Genomic DNA, 16,472 nt, shown 5'->3' on the forward strand with positions numbered 1-16,472 from the left:
GGATATATTAGGCAGAAAAAACAAACACGGAGGAAAACGGACACTGAAAGATGGGGAGAACCTGGGCTGTGATTTTTTTTATCCCAAAGGCAAGAGGAAAAGGAGTGAGCAGGGAGAAAAGGAAACAAGAAGAAGAAAAACAAGGGAAACCTCAAGAGGGAGATGCTAATGCAAAGCAGCTGTTATCCCACCTGAATCCTGGGTTTTTTTGGCTTCTCTGCATCCCTGGAGCATCGTGGAGCAGCTGGAGACCCTCCGTGAATCTGTGCCTGCCGTGCTACGCCACTGGGGACAGGTAAAACACGGCTGCCGAAAGGTGATGGGGGAGGAAAGGAAAATCACTTTTATGTTGTTCACAGTGTGTTGTTCTTTTTTTGGGGGTGGTTGCATAAACCCATTTGAAATGTGTGTCTTTTTGAAAAGGAAATCTTTGGCTCATTCCCTTTTAAACTCTTTTTTTTCTGCTTTCGAGAAGGAGAAAGGGAAGCGAAAAGAGACAACATGTATCCTCCTTCCAGTCCTTAGGACCATCTCCTCAAGAACAAGGACCCGACATCTTGAAGAAACATAATTTTAAATCATTTAAGCTGCTCTTTATTTAAAAAAAAGTCCATCTCCAGTATAAATTATTGCATAATTCCTTGCATCCATCCTTCCTTCCTTCCTTCCTCCCATCCCTAATGCAGATGCAATTAGAAAGGCTTTAGGGATTTTATTTTCTGATGCAGCCAAAGGGTTGCTGGAAGTGTACAACCGAGGTGGTTTTCCGGCCACGGCCGATGTTTCCTATTTGGACCTGAAAAAAAAAGTCTGCTGTAATTACTGTGTCGCGTGCGTGTGCGGGGGAGTCAATGTTTTTGTTTCTTTTTAGGAAGGGAAAAAAAAAAAAGGCACAAAATTATCTCAGTTGCGAAGCCAACGAGTGGGTACAAAGTGATGGGCATCCAAGTGTTTTCTTCTGAGCCGCCCAGGGGACCGTGCAGGGGCTCCTCGGCCCCCGAGGCGATGCTGAGCATCCCACGCAGGCGAGCGCCCAGCCCCGGCACGTGCCACGCGCGAGTCCCTTCCCTCCACGCCCAGGCCTGGAAATTATTCACCAAATCCGGCTGGGATTCACTCCTTAAAATGCCATTTGGGGGGTATATATTTTTGGGGGGGAGGGGTGAATTTACACGGGAAAATGCTTTGCCCTTCGCTTTGCCCTGGGTACCAGACTGCACAGCTTTTCTCTCCCTGCGGCCTTGCATTTTATTTTTGCATTGTTTCTGCTGGTGGGAAGCCAAAAGCACCAGGGAACCTGTTTCTGATTCATCCTCTTTCTCCTCCCGGCTGCTGGGAGCTCTCAGCCCCCTCCATGGTGCGGGGACGCGGCTCCGGCAAGGGTTAACTCTTCCATCCGCCTTTTCACATTTTTCCTTTTTAATATTGCCTCTGAAGAAACAAACAGAGGCGAATCCCACCCTCTCCCTGGAGAGTCTTTCTTGGCTTGTTCCAGAGAACATGCAAATAATAATTATTTGTCCTATATTTTCTTTTTCAGTGCCTTGTTTCAGCAGCCTTGGGGATTGAGTAAACGAAATGACAAAACGAACAAGGAAAGCAATAAACCCAAATAAATAAATAAGTGATAAAACTGGAGTGGGAAGGAGATGAAAAAACCCGACAACATTCCCCTCACGGCGCAGAGCGTAGGGGCTGAAAATGTCGATAAACCAAACACCACGATGGGACAGACAGACAGGGGCTGCAGGGCTCTGCTGATGGATGCCAGCAGTGTGCTGCTGGGTGGGAGAGACGCAAGCACAGGCATCTAGGAAAAGGCCCTAAATCCTCCTTATTCTGGGTAGCGAGTCCAAATCTTTGGGGATAAATCCTTTACGGAGCAGTGGTGAGATATTTCAGTGCCTATGTTTGCTTGCATTAAGGTGAAAGTCCCTTGGGACGGGACCTTCTGGTTCTGCTTCCCACATTTCCGTTCCTCCATGCTTTCATGCACCTTTTGGTCTTCTCCGTATGGCTTTTTCATCCCTCAAACTGGTTCGCCTACATATATACCTTCTCTCCTCCCGTGGCTGCAAGGTTTTGTGTCAAGCGACCTCTGAAGCTAGAAGCAATCTTAAACTCTTGCTCAAATCCGGGCTGCAGAGGCTCAAGCCGTGCTCAAGCCGCGGCTGCCCCTGCGGGCCAGACTCCAAACCCATCGGAGCTGTGGTAGGGCTCGGGTTTGGACCGCCAGCCAAGGGCGAGGAGGAGATATGTAAAGCTCTTTGCACTAGACAAATGGGTATTTGCAAGAAATCACATTGCTTTGCTGGATAAGAGTCTGGCTGGCTGCAGGGGATACATAAAACTCCTCTCTTTACCCATTCACTCCTTCAGTCTGCTGCTTTGCCTCTTTTCCCGGGACCGACTTCAATTTCTATGGGTGCCTCCTTAAAAAAATAGATCCTGCCATACAAAAAAAAAGAACACTTTATTTTTCCTGAATGGAAAAAACTATCAAGTTGCTCTGTGCACCCCAAGATGCTGTGAAACTCCTGCAGTCTTGACACATTTTCCCCCCTTCCCCCAGCTGGGCTGCAGGTCCTGGTTGTGTCTGCAGCTGGAAACACTGTTGCCCTATGTTATATATACAAAGAGCCAATATTGTGCTTCTCCGAGTAGAAATATTTGGGGTTTGCTCAAAATATTGTGAAAAACAATGCAAAGAATGTGGCGAAATGAGGAAACGGGAGGAGCAGCGCTGTCACAGGTGCGGAGATCCTCCTTTCCCCACTTGCTGTTTGATTTTCTTTGCTCTAAAGCAACACTGGCAGCTGCTCATAGCCCACATCTGGTCACCCTCGTCACGGGTTTGGGCTACCTGAGTTCACATCTGGATGCAGCCAGTATTTCCAAGGCTTTTTCACATCTTACCGAAGAGAGATCCCGTATTTTTCTTTCCCGGAGCAGTGGATTTGTGTGCCTTTCCCCCTAATCTCTCATCTCCGAACTCCTTGGAGCCGATAATGAAAAACTTCCTGCCACGTTGGGACCGCTGCTTTTCTAGATTAAGAAATGCTCCTCAAGGAAGCCGACAACCATAACAAAACCATTTGCTAAGATAACATTATTTCAGGACTGTGGCTGCTTTCCTACACGTGCCGCAGCTCGGTTCCTACGGATACTAAATGGCTCTGACCGATAAACCCTCCTAAACCCCTGGAGCATGCCCTGCAAAGGTGATATCCATCCTGGCACATCCCATAGGTGATTTGAGTTGCATGCTGGGGCCAAACAGGAGGTACCAAGCACGTATGAGGGGTTTCAGGGGTGCTCCAGGCTGCACCGCTGCCTCCTGCATCCCACCACCCGCTGCAACAAGGGTCTCGCCCACCGAAAAGGGCCGGCTCCGGCAGCCACATCACCTTTCCCTCTTCGCCCACCGTGGAAAGAAACCTTTTACTTTACCCTCTTGGCACATCCCTGCCTGCTAAACATTAACATCTGCTGAGCATAAACCAGTTAGCTGGGAGTGTTTGTACAGCCTTTCCAATCTGCACTTCCATGTTTACTCACATCGGGCTTGTTTAAAGCTGATTTGACAGGAAAATGAATGTGTGCGGTTTTGTTATGACTCAGGGCAATCTGACATCTCCCTCCAAGCCCGACATCGCCTCGTTTCAGGGACAGCAGACCCAATCCACAGCCCACTGCTGTGCAAGGAGGGCTTTTGGCAGGGCTTAAATTGGGGGGTAAATAAAGCAGGGAGTGGCAAGAGGAAAAAGAATGGAGCAGGCAGATGATATATGTATTTTATTGTGAAGAGGGGAGAGGCACGTCATTCCCGGTTGGTGTCACCACCATTTATACCCATTGGTGATGAGACCTCTTCCATTGCAGGGTTGGGAAAATGGACAAGAGGGGAAACGATGCTCGAGGGCTCAGCTCTTGGCACTGAGTTACAAAATGCTCTCAGTATCCCTTTCCCTTTGGAAAGCAAAGTCCACAAATCCTCATAGGTGACACTATTCCCCTATAAAGGTGAAAGTGAGGGTGTGGGAGAGAAGCAAGAGGGAAAGAAATATTAATGGAGACCCTCTCGGCATGGAACCACAAATCAGGATGCTCCTGAGCTTTCAGCAACTGCTTAGGGAAGCTCAAAAAATGTGCCTTATCCTAAATTGTGCAAATCACATCCCAATGAATCCCATAAGTGCCTGGTGGAGGAATAAAGCAGGGATCTGATCGCACCTGATGACAACAGGATGGTTTCCCAGCAGGAGGCTTTTTGGGGCAGAAGGATGGTGGGAAGAGTTGCCACCATGGGCGGTTGAATGGGTTGGCCTTGGACTTGCATTGCTGCAGGGGGAAGGGAGGTTCCCCAGGGAGGAGGGAAACAGGAGGCTCGGAGTAGGGAAAAATTCCTCTTTGTTTGCTGCTTTCTTCAGAAATCCAAATACCGCAAATAGCCTGAGAAGGAGGCTGCTCAGCAGATGGGATTTGGGCCCTTTTGGGAAGCTTTCTGTCTCTGCCGCTGGGAATCCATCATGGGAATCTGATCTCAGGAGGCTGCAAAGCTGCAAACCCAGGAGACTTGGGTAGCTTGGGAAATTCAGAGTTATGCGTTGCCCTCAACCTTGGATGGGAGCCCAGCTCTGATCTCACTCCATTTAAGCTGTACCACTAAGCCCCTTCCCCAGCCCGCATCTCTAGACCTTGCCCTGGTAAGCCCAGCTCTGCAAGGCCACCCCGAGTCCCACAGACCGGAGCTGGACAGATTAAACAACACCAACCAGCCAGAGAAAGCCACTTTCTGTCCCAAAGCCATATCCTCAGCCCCTTGCTTCTTCAAAGGACTCTTGCATCCAAGCCAACGTCATATCTGCTCTCATCAAAGACTTTCCCAGTGTCCTTTCCTGGCACTGCTGCCTTCCTCCAGCCTTTTCTGGATGTCCCCTTTCCTGGGGACATCTTGCACTCATCAGTGCAGTGCAATCCCAGCCCTCCCGCTCATTGCACAACCTGGGTCAAATGCCGAGACCTGGGAACTGGACGGCGTTTCTCGCTGGACTGTTCCAAACAATCCTTGTGGGCAACTTATTTATCTCCTTTGTGGTCCCTTGTGCAATTTGTATAAAACCAGGGCGCTGGCCTCCAGCAAAAGACAGAGAAATGCTGTGGCTGCTCAGATTTCCCCAAATGCCAACATTTTGACCAGGGGAAAAAAAAAGGGGGGTGAATTTTCCATCAGTTTTAGGAAAATTTCGTGAAGACTGCAGGGATTCTGTGACCAAAGCTGCGATGGGACACTGGAGAGATGTACTTTGGTGCTAGCTCGGGCAGTGACAGCACAGGAAAGCTCATGGAGATGGGCGAGGCTGAATCAAAGGAGAACTCCACTTGGGTTTTGAGCTGGAGAATTTATAAATCTTTCTTTTTTTCTCCCTCTACTATCTAAACCAAAAGACAGCGCCTCATCAGCGCACGATCCAGGCACTGTGAGATCCAAGAAACAGCAAAGCATCCTTGTATACAGCATCTCCTGCACAGTATTCGGCAAAGGCTCGGGGCAATTAACCATAAGAATGAGAGTTTTCCAAGCGCTGTGACATTTGGGGATAGCTGCAAGCCACTGAGCTCTGGCCAGCTTGTTCCTTTGGGCTTACTTTGAAAAAATCCCAGTTTAGCACCTGCTTTGCAGAGCTTTGCCTCCTCCCAGCTCCCCGTGAAGCAGGGAAGCAGGGGTTGGGTCGAGCATTTGGTGAGTCCCAAACCCACGCCACGGGGTCCAGTCAGAGGTGCTAAAATAAGGATGTAGTTTTGGGTTGTGCTTTAAGCGTCTCTGGATGGAGAGGAACGTGGGTTGCCCTTATAGTGGTGCCTCCCCAGAGCATTGGTTTTCACTCTCGAGTGCTTAATGGCTTGTGTTTACGAGAGCTAAAAATATTTACTCAGGGCAGAGGGGACATCGCTTGAAGACTTTATAGGCCCTGTTTTGAAAAGAGGCTTATATAAAAATAACATGGTATTAAAGATAAAAAAAAAAAAAAGCGCAACCAAACAACAACCCAGCGCCGAGCAGAACAAAGTCTCTGCATGACCCCAAGGATGGGGCTGGACGATGGAGACCCCGACAGGAGCCAGTCCTTTGGAGCCCTTGCCCATGTTTCATGGCCAGGAGGGTTTATTTTGTTATTGAGCTCTCCTCAGCATTTCACCCAGCCTTTTACAAGGCCTGGGCCCTACCCTGCACGTTCGCTTTTACCGCCTGCTAACAACAGTTCCTGGGAGGAGGGAGATTTGGGGGTGATGCCGATGCCGGCGTCTCTCCAGGGAAAAGGGCTCAGATGAAACCCAAATGGGGCTGCTGGCGAAGAGCAGGAGGAATTTCGGCACGGGACAGCAGCAGCCTGGATGTCAGCCGGCCAGGCTCTTGCTCCCGATTTGCATGTTAGAAATATGAAGTGCTAATTCCCTTCTCCCTGGGGGCCTGGGCCAGCGCGAGCCGGGGTTATCGGCACGGGCAGGGCACCCTCCAGAAAAGGCCATGCAAAGGGGAACCAGCACTACTCAGAACGAAGGCATGGCCAGTTCAGCTCTTTTGCTTTATTTTTAAAGGGCGTTTTTATTCCGGCGATAAAAGGGAATAAATCAATGACATTCATCACCCTGAGAAAGGAATGCCTGTACCCCGCCACCATAAGACCCTTTTTGTGCCGCTGATCATCAGGCCTCCAATGACATTGTATCGGTGCTACGATGCTCCGACGTACACAGTCTGTGCATTGTGTGAGGCATTTCCAAGGGCGGATCAGGGCCTGGCGACACTGCAGAGCGTCAGCACGGCCCTCTCCGTTGGCATGAGCCCCTCGGGCAATCAATGGGATATTGTCTGCTAAGAGCGCCGGGCGGCATATAGCAGCTTGGAGCGGTGGCAGAGAGGTCAAGAACATAAAGATGACCCAAGAGTCTTTCACTTGCGCTTTTTAACACTACACACGTTGTTTCAGTTCCAGCACACCTTGCATTTATGAGCTGCTAAGCACCAATATTCAATAGTGAAGCCTGACAAGATCTAATGAAGGAGCCTGGCGTACAAGAGAGGTCATCTAGCACAGGAATGGCTCTGTCTCTGGGGTGGCAAATGGCAGCGGAGGCACAGGGCAGCCGGAGCTCCCATTGCTGCTCCGTCAGGGAGGCATGATGAGTGTGGTGGAAGAAACAACGTGGTGCTCAAGGACTCTGGGAGTGCTGCCAACCCCTTCTCTTCGGACCAGGACTCGTAGCTGGTTTGCAGGAAGGCACATTACTGGGAACAACTCTGCATCGCAGTTCAAGAGCCCAAATATAGGTCTGATCCAAATTATGCCACTTTGCCCTGGTTTCTGCCATGAGTTGAAACCAAACTTGGGACTGAGGCAGGCCCAAAGCACAGAGAGGTTAGAAACCTGGAGCTGTATTCACATCTGCCATTTCCAGCTCGCACCCAAGCCTTACAAGCCTCTTGCAGAATTGTTAGTGCTGGTAATGAAAGACCAAGAGTGAGCCCTGTGTGGTCGTCAGCTCCTGGCTGAGCCTGCAGGCTTGGAGCTGAAAAATAACCTCTCCACTTGTAAATGGAGCAAGTTTTCCTCTGGGGCAATGAGTACAGAGGGATGCCCCTTTTTTACAGCCAGAACCAGGAGAAATCGCTGCTGAAGTCCCACTCTAAAGCCAAACTTCAGCCTTGGTTTGCGACCATACTACACCCCATCTCTGCAGCTCGGGTTTGATCACGTAAACACCAATGTGGGGTTCGGTGGCTGGCTGGACTCTGCCAAATTACTCCCTTAATGTCAGTATTCATTCACCAGCGATGCTCGGATTTGCTGTTGCATGTTCGTGCACGAGCAGAAATGAGGAGTGGAGCGAGAGCAAGGTCCTTGCATGGGGTGACAACCTCCCTGGTTATTTAGGAGCCTTGTGCCAGCAGGTGTTGGGGTAATCGGTGACAGCAGCTACATTTGTTGAATCTTTTGGTGTTTTGCAAGCCAGGAGCGTGGTGAAGTCAATAGAAACCTCCTGCGAGTTTCAACGGGAATGGGGTTGGGGCCAGAAGGAATCTGCAATCTAAACACCCACAGACCCTGCGGACATCTGGACATGGACCTGACCTCCTCCCCGGTCCTCAGCCATGGTTGAGGTCACGTACTGCGGGAGGAATAAGCCTGAAATATCCTCGTGGCAGCTGAGGAGTGGGCTTGTTCAGCAAAACCCTCCCCGGTCGCAGGGTGCGATCACACCAGGAGAGCATCTGTCGTTGTGGGCACAGCTATGGGGAGCTGGCATGTCCCATTGCATCTGGTCACGTGCGGGGTGATGGCTTGATGCTTTGCTTGGCCTCCGAAAGAAGAAAGCCTGGGTTGCTGAGGTTGATGATATCCCCAGGTACCCCAACACGGAGCTCCGGGAGAGTCTGATTAAAGGATGGGGTTTTCAGTAGATAACCATGAGAAGAAGGAGGCAATGTTGGTACGGAGCGGCTCTACTCTCAAATTCCTGCTTTATGCACATAGTATGATTTTCCCCGCTTGAATTCCTCACATCTATTCAAACCACATCTGACTTCTATCGCCAGCACGTCTGGACAACTGGTTAGAGAAAACAAAAGTTGAGAGGATGGAGATAAGGTTTCTGATACTGGAAATCTGTTTATCCCCTCGGTCCTGGGGGGCTGCCTGCAGCACGTAAGAAATTCTCTATGAAAAATCACAGGTTTCTCCAAGACTCCCAGGAAAACCCTGCTTTCCTGCCTATCTCACAACGCATCGATGCTTTGCAGACAAAATCTCCCTCTGTGCCCAGCACAGATGATTTTTTTTGTATGTCTCGGCCCCACCAAACAGCCAAGAAACCCCGCCATAAACAATGAGTCAGCTAATCCAAACCACACGGCAGTAAAATGCTAGAGGTCAACCCAGTGCACGGTCCTGATATTGAAAAGCAGAATTACATCTCGAGCAAAACCAATAATAATCAGACATTGGTGGAGAAACACCCTCCTGCTTGCATGGCAGCAGAGTCGAGGCCCCGGGAGCGAGTAGAACAGCACCCGGTGTCACCGAGGATGGGTGGGTGCCACGTCTGGTGGCACCCACCTGGGAGATGGTCCCCGGGGAGGTGTTGGCTTCCCCCATCCCCCGGACTGCCTTGCTTTGCAGATGCTTCCCACTAGGCAGTCCCTGGATCAACTTCTCCACTCCCTTGCTGCTCCACCCCTCTTCCTTTGGGGGTTATTTCCATCCCCATTTTGCTGGGCTCCCCTTTCTTTTGTTTCCCCTTTCCTCACCTTTCTCTCTTCGAAAGGCCTGGCTTGGACACACTTGCACGGAGAAAAAAAACAACCTCCAGCCAGCTGCCAGCTCTGCCTTTGGCCCATTGCTCCGGTTTCGTGTTTGACTCTAATTCCACAATTTATACAGCGGAGAGCTCTGGGCCAAACCGAAAGTCTCAGGAACCTGCCAGAAACCTCAGCTTTTCCTAAGCCCTATAAACAGTTTTCTGCCTCCATCCCTGCACCTGCTGCCTGTGCCGCACTGCCGGCCGGGGATGCTGCTCCAGCCGGGGGGACCGGGATGCCACCGGGGTGCCCCACGCCGCCCTATCTCACCGCCTTCCCTGGCTGCTTGGCAGCTACTGCTGCAAACGCTTCGCTTGCATCGAAACCAGCTGCTCCCCGCACCGATGGGAAATGAGCTAATGACGCTGCTCCCCTGGGACAACACCGTTTTTCCTGGCAGGCTGGGCACCAGCCCTGTCCAAAGAGTGCATTCCTGCACTAAGTTGTTTGCATGTTGTTTTTATCACATGGCATTTCATGGGCTGGAGCATCCTTTGAGGGCTGGGTGCCCACATGGCCGGTACCCCGTCCCTGTGCCCAGACCCCAAGGAGGTCTGGGTCTAAAGGAGGAGGATTTGTTGTCACCAGTCCCTTCCTGCAACATCTGAGCATTGTGAAATGCTCGCTCGAGGCCAGAGCAGTGAAGAAATTCAACGTCACAGGTGGCTCCTGCGTGACCTTGGGGCAGTCCGGGAGGAGGGAACAGGGACGGGGACAGGCGTGCAGGTGTCCCAGGCAAAGGGACATCCAGGAAGGTGCCAGCATGTAAGCCACGGAAAGAGAAGAAAGGAAAACACTCAACTCCTGCCTCCGAGGCCACTTGCTCATCTGAACCACTGCGTTTCATACTTTTCCATTTGCACATGAGAAAAACCAAAGCACCCTCTGCAGCAGTTTAGCGATGGCAATGGAACATCCAAGGCAGATAAAGCGAATGATATGATTAGGAGTTTTATCTTCCTGCGGCACCAAGGGATTCTTTTGAAACTGCATTGCAATGTCTTTTTTCACGTTATTTTTCCCTCCCATATGTTTTCTCAACAAACAAAACCCCGGGGATGCAAATAAGCAGCAGGCTCAGGGTCCGAGGCACTTGTGTCCGACTGCAATAAAAAGCTGCTTTCCTTGCTAATGCTGCGATGTGTTTGTAATTAAGTCAGCACAATGCAAGAAACCATGCCTCAGCTTGCTCTATTTGCAGTGGTACATTTGGTGCAACAAATGCTTTTTGATTCTCTTTCTGAACAGCCTTTTGCTGGGGACGGACCACGTCGCCCCAGCAAGGATGCTGCAAATTATTGAGCACCATCTGCTGGCACCTTATTCATTCACTCACTACTTACTTGTGTGCGACACGGGACGTCCTTTTCCTAATTCACCCGACTCTGTTTTCCTGAACAGCCAAACACCCCCTCTCCATCTGGTCTTGCTCATCACTGCAACATCCGTGCACTGAGGCATTGCAGAGGCTTTTTGTGGCTGTTATACAAGGGCGGTATCTAAAATATACGTAAAAGGTGGGATAAGAAAAACTGATGGGCAGCACGTGCTGGGTAAAATGTTTCTCGGCAGAAGACTAAAGCAAATCTCTCACTGAGGGCAGGACTTCACCCATAAACCTAATCATATTGGTGAGCTCAGAGCCTAAATTCATTAAGTTGGAGGTGTCCCTTCCTGAGCGTGAGATTAAAACCAGGAGATTTTGCAGGTCTTCATTGGCAGGAGTCAGGATGCCAGTTGAAAAGGACATAAAGCCGTTTCCTCCTGTATAAATCACCTGAATATTTTAGCTCACTCTGAGGCCTAAAACAATGATTTCAGACTCAGGTTTGCTGCTTGGTAATTCCTCCTGGCAGCTGGCTCCATCAATCTCCGGCACAGGCACGTAACTCAAGCCTCTGACAAGTGCTGATTTATGGCTTTGGCTAGTAAATCACCAGAAAATCATCGTAGTGCTCGCTAATATTTTTCCAAGCGGAGCCTTCCCACGTGCAAGGCGAAAGGTCCTGGGACTCAGTGCGGCAGCCCTCGCACTCATTTTGGGAGACAAACTACAGGCTGTTCTCACCCGTGTCCTAGGTCCTACAGGCAAGGCTCCTGCTGCCCCGGTGTCACTGCAAAGGGGGTGTCTGAAACAAATCCCTGCGATGTGGGGGATAGAGATGCTGGGAAATGAATGCAAGGGTGTTTTCTGCTATGGAGGCAATTTGTGCATGCGTTAAGTTGGCATTGCACTGCTCTGGGAGAGCAGAGTGGATGGATGCAATATTATTAATAGGGATTTAAGCATGCGGTCTATGGTAGTGGCAGTCCTGAGGGCTCTCTCAAAGGCCAGGAGGGAATCCATGTAAATCCATGCAAGATCCAACTCTTATTGCAGAGGAAGCAGAGGGTAACGATGCCCTTTAGGGGAATTAAGTGAGTGTGTAATGTTATATGGGATGACGCTGGGCCAGGGTCTGTGTTTCCCAGTGTGTATGTCTCTCCTGTGCGCTGTTCTGCTGGCAGTACGGGAATGTGAAAGTTTCATGACTTCAAAGCCCCTCTTCCAGTCTGGGCTGTGAGATCCAAGCCAAAGTGCCGCCCTAATCCATCATCCAAAAAAGGGATGTTTGTATATTTGTGTAAAGTGACAGATTGGAGAGACCCAGAGCTGGAAACCAGATGCTTTCCCAAGAAATTAAAAGGGCTAAGGATTTAGAAATGCAGGAATGCAGAAAGAGCCTGTGAAGAAAACATCGTTGTGGCTACTGTCTTTAAAAATACTAATCCTTGGCTTTCCGTGGGGCCTTTGGGCTGGAAATGGCAGCATCTCCATGAGCATCACAGGCCGTCTTTTATGGAGGAGAGAAGGGAGATGAAACAACATGACCGAGGTCACGCAGTAAAGTCAGTGCTGGAGTGGAAAGCAGCAACCCGTCGTCCCTCTGGACTAGAGGAGGTTCTTTTTCAGTTCCCAACTGTTTCACCATAAATGAGTATTAACGGGGCCAGTTAAGCCAGCGAGTTCAAAGAAACTGCAGAAGTCAACATCCACCATCGTTTAGAGCTCACTCTTTTTCCAAACAAATATCCATCAGTCAGGGTAGATGTCTGGTGAAAAAGTTTGTTTCTGTAAACAGCGTCTTCGTCACACAGTCCCACCGGTTCCTCCCCGGTCGAAAGTAAAAGGCAAAGGACAGAAGGGCTGAAACCCATCCCAAAGCCCTACCAAGCTATGGTGATTTCGTTCCTGGCTTGGATTTCATTTCTTTCTTTCTTTTTTTTTTATTTAATTGTTTGGATTTGGTCATAAGCAGGAAAAGCTGATCTCATTACAGCTGAAAATCCCCTGTGAGAGCCAGAGCCATGAGGTCTGATGTCAGGCTTGGGCTGTGCAGGTGGAAAGGAAACCTCCTGTGTGAGCCCAAAAATATGGGCAGTTCCTGCCGCCCTCCGGCATCTCGTGGGCGCAAGCCAAAATCCTTCGTACCCTCTGTTGAAAGCTACCCGAGTTGGATTCAAATCCATCTGTGCATTTCTGCAGGGCCTCCATAGACCTCAAACAGCCCCTGGGAGGAGACGTGTCTCGCCAGTGCATGGGCATGTTAGGAAAAAGCATTGCCATCGCTGATTCAGCAAAGGACGCTGCTCCGGTCGTCGCTGGGGACACGGTCCCGGTGGGGTGGCGACTGAGAGCCAGGCAGGGTGTTAACAGTTTGACAAAGCTGCTAAAAATGCACACGGGAGGCTGGCGCACAGGCTGAGTCTATAAAAACAAAGATCAGTCCCCAGGTGCTATCCGGGAACAGGGGAAATTGCTTTTTTCAGGGTGTTTTGGAAGTGCTGGGAAGCTTCTCAGCCATCAAGATGGGATCAGCTGCCGGCTCCTGGGTCCTGCTGGTCCACGGGTGCTGGAAAACCAGCAGGATTTGTTGCACTGCCTTGTGCTGTGCACAAAAGAAGGGGTTTCTGCACTGACATGCCCAGTGGGGAAGCATTCCCTGTACAGCACAGGCGCTGGCTGCTGTTCCCAAAAGCCCATGCAAAGAATCCTGTTTCATTTTATATGCTGTGATTAGCCACGTGTACGATGGGGTTGACCACTGGTATGCGTGGCAATGCCAGAAGTAAATGAAACTCCTCCCTGGGGAAAAGGGTCAATTGCTTTTGGCTGCAAAATTTGCGAAATTTTCATTATTTTTTCCAAAATGTCTCCTTGGAAAATGCCTCTGCATTTTGATTCAAAGAAAAATAAGCCCACGCTTTTGATTGTGCAAGTTAAAAAAAAAAAAAATCATTTATATTTTTGAAAGCTGGATAATTTTAGCCAAAGATGGGGAACAGAATTTGAATAGGATCCATGGCCATTGGAAAGCCTTAAGAGAGTTTTGAAGACTCTGCTGACAAGGGAGTATTAGCCTGTTGACACCTTTCAGATACAATGAGTTGAGCTCACAGCTACAATACAAATAAGCAGTAGGGAGGATGACAGGCAAGCCCTTGCAGCGATAGGTGCTGTGAAAGCACGGATCCAGAAGACCATCAGACCATCCCTGCGTTAAACTGCTCGTGCGCTGGGATCTGGGGTGCTTCTGCCTTACCCTGAGCTTTTAGGCTGCCGAAAATAAAGGTTGGAAGAAAGCGATGGTGGGGAAAAAGAGCATAAAAGATAAAAGGACAGAGAGAAACACTGGTTTTTACAATTTAATTTCCTTCTTTGAGTGGAAGCTGCTTTAATAATATGCACAAGGAGTGAATAAGACTTTAAAATATTCCCAGAGAATGAATAATATGTAATAATATTCACAGGGCATTTATTTGACTAATTTCCCCCAGTGTTTTTGGACCAAGATCTAACAGCCCTGATTCTTAAAGGGGAGATCTGCGTTTGACTGGCTGGGGTCTGGATCAGGCCCCGAACACCTAACGAACCCGTGTTCAAGCAAGCATCACCAAAGGGTCAACCAATATACCTCCAGTAAATGGTTGGGTCGCTTTTCCCTGCTGATCTGCAAATAAATTATCTGCCAATAAATGGAACCAGAAGTGGCTTGGCCAGATGTTCCATGGGGGCCCCAGGGAGTCGTGGTGCAGAAAGGGTAAAATGGGGTGGGGGGGGAGGGAAGAAAAAAAAAGGCAATAAAAAATAAAATATTAACATCCCAACCTCGTTTGCTGCTTGGTGCCTGCATCGCACTCCCCTCCCCAGCTGCAGCAGCTGTGCCCACGTTACAGGGCGAGGTGCAATGCCCCAGCTAGGAGGACGTGCCAAAAGCAGGCTATGGGAAAAGACTGTTTTCAAAAACAGATGGATTAAACCTTTATTCCTTTTTAAATTACATTTTAATGCATTGGCTACTCTGGAGATGTTGGCAGGACATTCTGGGCTTGAATAGGTTTGGGGTGAGTGTCCCCAGGGCACCTTGCTAACCCCATCCAGAGTGACTCAGGTGGCCCTGGCAAATCTCTGTCCTCCCCAGCCCCCCATTCCCCGTCCTCCTGTTATTCGCAAACCCCTTTTGGCAGCTATCGCAGCACCCAGTCCTTGTGCCCTGCATCACCTCTAACTCCTCCAGGTCAGCTTCGTCCTGATTTCGGTGCTGTGGGTGTCACCAAAGCAGCTTGCCTTCCAGGCGGTCGGACGCCTCTTGGGGTTTGTCCCATGGGTACCTGCTCAGCTCCCATCTCCCATGGGAGAGGCACGCAGGTTGAATGTCTCTTCACATCCTGCAAGGCTGGGCTTGCTCCTCTTCCAAAACATGCAACCACCTCTTGGAGCATTTTGTGTCCTTAACAGAGCTTCTTGTGTTGAAGAATGACTGTGAATGAACCATGAATGAAAAGGCTTGGTTACTTTGACAGCATCAATCAGGGCTAAACACGTGCAATGCATACCTTGAGCCCCCTCTGCCCCGCTGGGGGTAGCACCCTGAAACCCCAGACCCAGCTGGTGACAGCTTGGTGCAAGATGCCACCCTGCAAATAAAAAGAAACGCGTAGATGTGTTGTTGAGCAGTATGGGTGGAAAGGGGTCTCAGCACGTTCACAGCCTGAAACTTCTTGGGTTTTCTGGTGGGCAGTTTGCCTGAGAAGATGTGGTAGATGGGCTGTTTGGGTACCTTGGTCGGCATTTTTGTACGGGTGGGAGAGCTGGCAGAGGGACTTAGCCCTGACCTGCAAACCTCAGCCTCTGTCTCAGAGGGCAATGGGTTCAAAGGCTCTGTAACCCACCAGAAAGTGGAGATTTACAGATAAAGCAGAAAGACTTTTCATTTTGTTTTGTTTTTCCAGCTGGAAAGAGAAAGAGAAGGGAATGTTAGGGAACATTCCCACAGAGGAAACACCGTATTTACTTTCATTTTTTTTCTTTTATATTGTAGTTGAGCTGAACTGTACCAAGTCACTTCAGCTCTCTCGAACGCAGGATTTTCTCACTTTCCGGTAAACTGCAGTTACCATGGAGAGGGCTGAGACAAGCCAAATGCAAAACATTGGAAACTACACCCAAACTCACCGCAGCCATATCAAACAGTTAATTAGAAAGACCGTCCATGTGTTTCCCATTCCCTGGAATGGTTTGAATCAATCGCCCCGTGATTTATCACCTGTTTTCTGTGCGAACGGTTCAGCTCTGCTCTCGTGCATGTGTTGGAAAGGGGATTTGTGCTGTACAGTGAAGGAGGAAAGGGAGATATTAAGGACTTTTTAAAAAAAAAACCAACCCAATCATCAAATAACCAATTCTGCCCCTTCCCCCAGTAGAAATCTCCCACTGGAATGATACACTTCGGATCTTGATGGGATTTCTAGCCCTTGGCAAGAGGGAAAAAGGAGAGACAGCTTTTGCCTTGCTTTGATTTTGGAGAGTGGAAGATCATAGCGTGCCTGGCCATTCCCGGGGCCGTGTTATACTGTGCCCAGATGGAAATTCAGCCCAGCGTGTTTCCCCGGGGCTGTTTCCTTTCCCACTGCACGTGAAGTTGGGCGGGTGGGTGGGAAGCGGGGAGGGGGTGGCTGGAGGGGAGAGGAGAGAGGGAGAAGAAGAAGAAATCCAAACTTCCCACAAGATCTCCTCTCGATGTGTGAGGCTGTCCACCCACTAAGCGGTAACACCTCGTTGCACAGCTCA

The 16,472-nt window shown here is 49.7% G+C and overlaps 1 long non-coding RNA gene across 1 annotated transcript in view; it reads right to left on the reverse strand.

Annotated features, from left to right (window-relative positions):
• Positions 1-607: 607 nt before the first annotated feature.
• The window catches only part of LOC148054980 (uncharacterized), a 102,046-nt gene continuing 86,181 nt past the window's right edge, over positions 608-16,472 (reverse strand). The window contains exons 8-10 of the long non-coding RNA XR_015706026.1: positions 14,905-15,162; positions 10,705-10,860; positions 608-796 (exon numbers count right to left, since the gene is read on the reverse strand). This is a non-coding gene — a long non-coding RNA (uncharacterized LOC148054980). The remainder of the gene's footprint in view (positions 797-10,704; positions 10,861-14,904; positions 15,163-16,472) is intronic.

This window comes from Nipponia nippon, unplaced genomic scaffold, assembly GCF_047370975.1.
Source record: "Nipponia nippon isolate SJK-2023a ecotype South Korea unplaced genomic scaffold, ASM4737097v1 scaffold_28, whole genome shotgun sequence".
In the NCBI taxonomy this organism is placed as follows: domain Eukaryota; kingdom Metazoa; phylum Chordata; class Aves; order Pelecaniformes; family Threskiornithidae; genus Nipponia; species Nipponia nippon.